Here is an 8,268-nt window from a genome sequence, read left to right as displayed (position 1 = left end):
AGAATTTACAATCCCACATTTCAAATCATATGTAAGAGGGGTTTTGACTACATATCTTTCATGATTGTGTTATATCCTCGGCTATATTGTACATATTGTATTACATTACAAACCATTTAATATAGTCTAGTTCCCAAAACTCTTCTAGTAGCTAGAGAAGACAAAAGTGGAAGAAATTCACATGAACATATATATATATATATGGTCCAACAATAATTTATATATATTATAACTTTCTATATATCAAATACACACACATATAAATGTTTTAATGAACTGAACTTGGAGGTAAAGCATAGAGAGCAGATGTAAATGGAAAAGAGAGATCAAAAATAATTTTGATTGGAACAAAGGAATGCAAAAACATTTTTCTAGGAAGATGGGGTATACCAGTCATATTGGAAGGTGCTTTCGGGATTAATAAAAAATTATCAATCATGTGCATTACAATATGGAAAAATATAAAAAAAAAGTAGTTAGAGATAAAATGCAAGGAGACAAATTATTCACTTTTGAAACTATAGGGATTGACTTGCTCACTTTTATACTACATGGGGCTATTGTGATCACTTGGTGAGACTTTGGGATTGTTTTTTACTCTTTTGCCTAATATATAATACATTCTTTATGTGAAAACTATATAAAATTTCCCGGAGGTTCATCGATATCCCACATAAACCCTCTCTACGTTTATAATTCCACTTACTTCCCGTAAGGTTATAATTTATGTAACTGATTCCCCCATGTCGTTAGCATATGATAGATTCTGTTGATGTCAACATGAGAAAATTGATAAAGGTCAATTTTGTCCTTTTAATGCGCGCCTTAAATGACAATATATAAGGACAAAACGGTAAAATAATATATTACTATTATCAAGTTGGACAACACTGAGGAAATAAGTGAAATTATGAAACATAAAGGGATTTATGTAGGGCTGCAACTCAGGCGAGTTGGGCGGATTTGAGGTATAACTTGAGCCCAACCCACCATATGAAATGCTAAACCCAATCCCAACCCTAAACTAATTCTCAACCCTTGCTACTCAATCCAAACCCAATCAATTCTTCTACTTTTAAATTCGGGCTTAGATTTCGTGTTAAAATTTCGAATTAATTTAGGTGACTCATATGGCTAATCTTCACATCGAAAATTTAATATGATCTTAATTAGTTTTAGATTAAATTACTCTTAAACAAAAAAAAGTTCAAAGACTTTTTGTAAATTTTTAATAATTACAAACAAATTCTTAGAAAATTAAGTCTCCTAAATATTAATATACAACAAGTTAAGATTTAATAAAGAAGTTGAAAAGAAAAAAGGTAATCATAGTTTAAATATTATATATAATGTATTTTAAAGTAAAAATATATATGAAAATAATATTATAATTCGGGTTCGAGTTGGCTCGGGTTGCTAGGATTTCAACCCAAGCCTAATTCTAATTTAATTCGGATTGAGATTTTTCAACCCAAGCACAACCCTAATTGTAAAAATAATTATCCAAGGTCCACAAAAAATTTATATAAAATATTGATATAAGAGAGGCAAGTGAAATTTACTGTTAAAAGAAATTATTTCAAGGCTCAAAATAATTTTATTGAAATTTAAAAATAATGCTGGCACTAAATAAAATTCGAATTTATCATTCTTTTATACCCATTGGTCAAAAAGTTATTGGAGTGCAACATTGGAGCCCGAATTAAAGATGGGTTCCAACTCTCATACCAGCGTTTTTCTCTTTACCACTGTCATTTTCCAAAACTAAATTGACCTTTTTGATGGAGAAACGAGTGAGTGGCCATCAGTTCATTATGATAATTACCGAGAACCGTTCAAGTCTCTGTGAGCAATATTGCTTCCTGTACAGTGTGTCTCCTCCTCTTTTTCAAGCTTCGAAGTGTTAATTCAAGGTTTTAGAGGTAAACATCTTAACTGGATTTTTCTGGGTTTTTTTATTTTTATTTTTCAAATACTTTGTCATCTCAATGCTATGTTCATGTGATTCGGAAACATGGTTGGGTTTGGTTTTATGAAAATTTGTCTTTTGGGTTCAATGGAAGTCCAATTTTGGGTTAAATGAAAATTTGCTTTCTTTTGTTCTTTTAATTCCTATATGGGGTCACATTGTAAGTCCTCTTTTCTTCTGCTTGTTACAATTTTTATAACTATTTTCTTTGATATGATTGTTATGGTGATAATGACTCATCATTGCCTCTTTTTTCTTACCTTGTATTTAAATGATTTGCTCTTATAATTTGTTCAAACTAAAATATACACTGTACTTTCTATGTAAATGTTTGGAATGTGTCAATTTTGTTCAAACTAAAATATACAATATACTTTCTATGTAAAGTTTGGAATATGTCAACGTAATTGAGGTGGTTTTTTTTTTTTTTTTTTTTTTTTTTTTTTTTTTGGCTCTGCTGGATTTGATGCTTGTGGTCCTGTGGATAAATTATTATTCTTGATATGTAAATATTTTCTTCGAAAAGATTTTCCTTTTCTAGGTAAAATATATTTATTTTTTTATTTTTAGGTGATTGGCAAAAGTTTAGGTCAAGGTTGAGTTCCAAAAGGCTGGTCGAAAAATGATAGATAAGTTATTTTTGTTAGGTTTTAAATTTTTTTTCTTCGTACTATAACCAAACACCAAAAAATATATATATATATATTTTACATATAAACATAATTCAAATTTTCTTGTTTAATGTTCCTTTTTGATGTTAGTGCTCAATCAATGGATCAATTATTGTAATGGGTCTGTAATTGCAATATCTTCTCTTGTTCCTGTAGAATGGGAAGTACCAATGAGACCAATAATGGTGCATACACCTACGAGAACCTCGAAAGAGAACCTTACTGGCCATCTATGAAGCTCCGAATTTCTATTAATGGGGCAGGAGGCTTTATAGCCTCGCTCATTGCTAGCCGTTTGAAGAGTGAGGCCACTACATTATAGCTTCTGACTGGAAGAAGAATGAGCACATGACAGAAGACATGTTCTGTCATGAATTTCATCCGGTGGATCTCAGGGTGATGGATAATTGCCTCAAGGTCACTGAAGGATTCGACCATGTCTTCAATCTTGCCGCGGATATGGGTGGGATGGGCTCCATTCAGTCCAACCACTCTGTTATTATGTATAACAACACAATGATTAGTTTCAACATGCTTGAGGCTGCTAGGATCAATGGGGTCAAGAGGTCTGTGGGCTTAGACTTAATCTATATTGGTACTTTGTAGTTCTTGGAATGTACATTTTTATTGAAATTTGAGTTCTCAAGTCTGAATTTTATCTGCATTAATTGCTTTAGTTCATGCTCTTATTGTTGCATTTACAATAAGTACAATATGATTTTACCAAGTATTTAGGCTTGGTTTGCTTTCACATAAAATATCTTCCTCTGAAAATATATTCCTTTTTCAGCTAAAATATATAGTTTTTATTTTTATTTTTCGGTGTTTGGCAAAGTTCTAGGTCGAGGCAATGGACAAGTTTTTCTTGTTAGGTTTTGATATCTTTTTTCTTCGTAATATTTTACGACAACCAAACACCAAAAATTTAAAAAGTATTTTTGAAAAAATATTTTACATCTAAACAAATGGAGCCTTAGTAACTTGCAGATGGCTACATGCAGGTTCTTCATTGCCTCAGTGCTTGCATCTACCCTGAATTTAAGCAACTGGAAACTAATGTGAGCTTGAAGGAATCTGATGCATGGCCTGCGGAGGTTTGATACTTTTCTGAGTCAATAACAATATAATCTAATTGTATTTTGTTTTGTAATATATTATTAATATTAGATAAATTTCATTTTATGTTTAGCCTCAAGATGCATATGGCTTGGAGAAACTGGCAACAGAAGAGTTATGCAAGCCTTACACCAAAGATTTTGGAACAGAATGTCGGATTGGGAGATTCCATAAAATTTATGGTCCTTTCGGGACATGGAAAGGTAAGCTTTCAGTGATCACTTATGGTGTTATGCATATGCTCATCTTTATTTTCTTTTTGTAGATTCTATTCTTTGTTACTTTGCTCTATGTGGTATAGGTGGGAGAGAAAAGGCACCTGCTGCTTTTTGCAGAAAAGCCATTACATCTACGGATAAGTTTGAGACGTGGGGAGATGGACTTCAAACTCTATCTTTCACTTTCATTGATGAGTGTGTTGAAGGTGTGCTGAGATAAGCACTTCAATTTCCAATTTTCTTGTAGGTGAAGGCAACATTTTCCATTTTCTTTCTTTGGTAAGTAAGAGCGCGCGCACACACACACAACTCAACACAACCAGTGCGAGTTGAACCTTCAATCTTTCCCACATGGGAGGATGAGGAGATACGACTTGAGCTAAAGGCTTGTGGTAGCTCAAGGCAACCTATTTTGTAATTTTTGAAATTTTCTCTAGGTACTTGGTTAGAAGTTCAAGTTCATGGATATATCTTCTCCAGATTTACCAAAAATAAATGTTAATACCCTAGCAATTTAGATTATGGATTGCAAGCTACAGACCATAGTGCACAGTTTTCTTAAATCACTAAGTTTATTATCTAAAATGTTCTCTTGTTTCCTTTTCCTTAACATTAAATGGAAACATAAAATAGAAATTGAATTGAAATATAATTTGGTAAAGTTTCTTTAGGTGAAGATTTCAGGAAAGGGACATGGTATCAATATCAGCTTCTTCTTTTAATACTTTTGTATTTCATTAATCTACTCCTTGAAGGAAATAAGATGAATCTTGCATTTAGAATTACTTTTAGATATTCCTGTTATGATCAAAACTATCTCCAATCATGCAACAATTTAGGAGTATTTGGAGTACATTTTTAACGTTCCAGTTTTAGGTACTGTATCAATTTAATTTCACTTTAAGCAGCAACAATATTGAACTTCTAGGGAAGCCTTGGTTATTATGTGGCTGAAGATGGAAGATAGGTGAACAAGCCTAATCCATAATTGTCAATCTCTCATTTCTTTCATTGTTGTAAATCTGTTTGTAGGAGTGTGTGCACACCAATGTGTATGAGCAATTTTTATTATGCTGTGCACGTTATAGGCATGCACATGGTTACATTCCTCATTTCCTTTCCTTAATTGCGTTACCATTTTCGATTCAACCTAGATTGACAAAATCAGACTTCCTGGAGCCAGTGAACATTGGAAGCAATGAGATGGTTAGCATGAATGAGATGGCTGAGATTGTTCTTAGCTTTGAGAAGAAGAACCTCCCTATCAACCACATTCCTGGCCCAGAAGGTGTCTGTGGTCGTAACTCAGACAACACACTGATCAAAGAGAAACTTGGTTGGGCTCCAACTATGAAACTGAAGGTACCGATAAAGCTTGAAATCTATATTTGGATGTAATTTCAGTTACTATTCTGAGTCAAATTTGTTTGTTGAAGAAGTTATGCAAATCTCCAGAGTTCATAGTTACGGAAAATTTAAATTCACTACTTCCTACTTTTGTAGGATGGGCTGAGAATTACTTACTTCTGGATCAAAGACCAGATTGAAAAGGAGAAAGCTGAGGGCATGGATTTGTCAGTTTATGGCTCTTCTAAGGTGGTGGGAACCCAAGCCCCTGTCCAACTCGGATCCCTTCGTGCTGCTGATGGCAAGGAATGAATTGGTTGGAAGCCAGTCAGCTCTTCTAGTTGCAGTCAAAGAAGGTTTTTCTATTATTATATATTTCTATTAGTGATATGTATACTATATTTCGGAACAAATCTGCTCTTGGATAGTGTAGTACCTTATGAAATCTATATGTGGTTTAATGCATTGATAGATTGTTGCACCTTGACTCGATAGTTTATTTACATGGTTTTAATTGAATTGTTACCTGCACATAAGAAAAGCAAGTTGCTAATGAATTGTTTCCCAAAAATCGTAGTTGTTATCTCTAAATGGGGCTATCATAGTGTAGAAAACAAAGGAAAATTGTGTCCTTTCCTGGTTGAGTTTCATCTGAAATTTGACTGAGATCCTCGTGGGATTTGTTTAAGGTTGGCTGATTTTGTTAAGTTGGAAGATGATATATGTCCATTACTTTTCTAAGCGTTACGTTAGTTTGCCGCGGATATGGGTGGGATGGGCTTCATTCAGACCAACCACTCTGTTATCATGTATAACAACACAATGATTAGTTTCAACATGCTTGAGGCTGCTAGGATCAACAGGGTCAAGAGGTCTGTCGGCTTAGACTTAATCTATATTGGTACTTTGTTGTTCTTGGAATTTACATTTTTGTTAAAATTTGAGTTCTCAAGTCTGAATTTTATCTGCATTAATTGCTTTATTTCATGATCTTATTATTGTTGCATTTACAATAAGTACAATATATTTTTACTAAAGTAGTTAGGCTCCGAATTCATCGAAAAATATATATTTTTTTCAGCTAGAATATATATTTTTTATTTTTATTTTCTGGTGTTTGGCAACGGTCTAGGTCGAGGTTGAGGTCAAGTCCATCGGGTGGATGGATAAGTTTTTTTGTTAGGTTTTAATATCTCCTTTCTTCGTAAAAACCAAAAAAAAAAAAAAAAATTCCTCTAAACAAACGGAGCCTTAGTAACTCGCAGCTGGCTACAGGCAGGTTGTTCTATGCCTCTAGTGCTTGCATCTACTCTGAATTTAAGCAACTGGAAACTAATGTGAGCTTGAAGGAATCTGATGCATGGCCTGCGGAGGTTTGATACTCTTTTGAGTCAATGACAATATAATCTAATTGTATTTTGTTTTGTAATATATTATTAATATTAGATAAATTTCATTTTATGTTTAGCCTCAAGATACATATGGCTTGGAGAAACTGGCAACAGAAAAGTTATGCAAGCATTACAACAAAGATTTTGGAATAGAATGTCGGATTGGGAGGTTCCATAACATTTATGGTCCCTTCGGGACATGGAAAGGTAAGCTTTCAGTGACCACTTATGGTGTTATGCATATGCTTGTCTTTATTTTATTTTTGTAGATTCTATTTTTTGTTACTTTGCTCTATGTGGTATAGGTGGGAGAGAAAAGGCACCTGATGCTTTTTGAAGAAAAGCTAATACATCTATGGATAAGTTTGAGATGTGGGGAGATGGACTTCAAACTTGATCTTTCACTTTCATTGATGAGTGTGTTGAAGGTGTGCTGAGGTAAGCGCTTCAATTTCCACTTTTCATGTAGGTCAAGGCAACATTTTCTGTTTTCTTTCCTCGACAACTCAACACAACCAGTGGATAGTTGAACCTTCAATCTCTCACGTGGGAGAACGAGGAGATACCACTTGAGCAAAAGTCTCGTGGTAGCTCAAGGCAACTTATTTTGTAATTTTTAAAATTATCTCAAGGTACTTGGTTAGAAGTGCATTTTCATAGATCTATCTTCTCCAGATTTACGAAAAAGTGTTAGTATCCTAGCAAGTTACATCTGAGATTGCAAGCTACAGACCGTGTTGCACGATTTTCTTAGAACACTAAGGTTGTAGTCTAAAATGTTCTCTCATTTCCTTTTCCTTAACATTAAGAAGACAGAGAACAGAAAATGAATTGAAATATATATGATGAAGTTTCAGTTATGTTCGAAACTATCTCCAATCATGCAATTTATTTAAGAATATTTGAAGCACATTTTAACATTCCACCTTTAGGGGCTGTATCAATTTTCTCACTTTAAGCAACAATAATATTGAACTTTTAGGGAAGCCTCCGATACATTTCCTTTTTTAAGAAAAATATGTTCGTGGTTATTATGTTTCTGTAGATGGAAGATAGGTGTCAAAGCCCATTCCATGAATGTCAATCTCACCTTTCTTTCATTGAAATAAAGCTGTTTGTGGGCGCAGGCAAAAGTCAATGTGTATGAGCAATTTTTCATATGATGTGCGCATGATAGCACGCACATGGTTGTATACCTCATTTCCTTTCCTTAATTGCATTACCATTTTGGATTAAACCTAGATTGACAAAGTCAGACTTCAGGGAGCCAGTGAACATTGGAAGCGATGAGATGTTAGCATGAATGAGATGTCCGTGGTCGTAACTCAGACAACACACTGATCAAAGAGAAACTTGGTTGGGCTCCAACTATGAAACTGAAGGTATCAATAAAGAGTTCATAGTTCCCTGTTTGGAAGCTTGAAAATATATGTTTGGATGTAATTTTAGTTATTATTCCAAGTCAAATTTGTTTGTTGAAGTTATGCAAATCACCAGAGTTCGTAGCCCTGCCACAATTAAATTTACTACTTCCTACTTTTGTAGGATGGTTGAGA

The 8,268-nt window shown here is 33.8% G+C and overlaps 1 pseudogene; it reads left to right on the top strand.

The window, feature by feature from the left end:
• The first annotated feature begins 1,752 nt into the window (after positions 1-1,752).
• LOC132295197 (GDP-mannose 3,5-epimerase 2-like) lies at positions 1,753-6,854 on the top strand (annotated as a pseudogene).
• Positions 6,855-8,268: the final 1,414 nt, after the last annotated feature.

Source organism: Cornus florida, unplaced genomic scaffold (genome assembly GCF_030987335.1).
Source record: "Cornus florida cultivar Cherokee Brave unplaced genomic scaffold, ASM3098733v1 CherokeeBrave_3.0.0_Hap2_Chr02, whole genome shotgun sequence".
Classification (NCBI taxonomy): Eukaryota; Viridiplantae; Streptophyta; class Magnoliopsida; order Cornales; family Cornaceae; genus Cornus; species Cornus florida.
The sequence above is the reverse complement of the archived record's forward strand: the minus strand, read 5'-3'. Positions and strand labels throughout refer to the sequence as shown.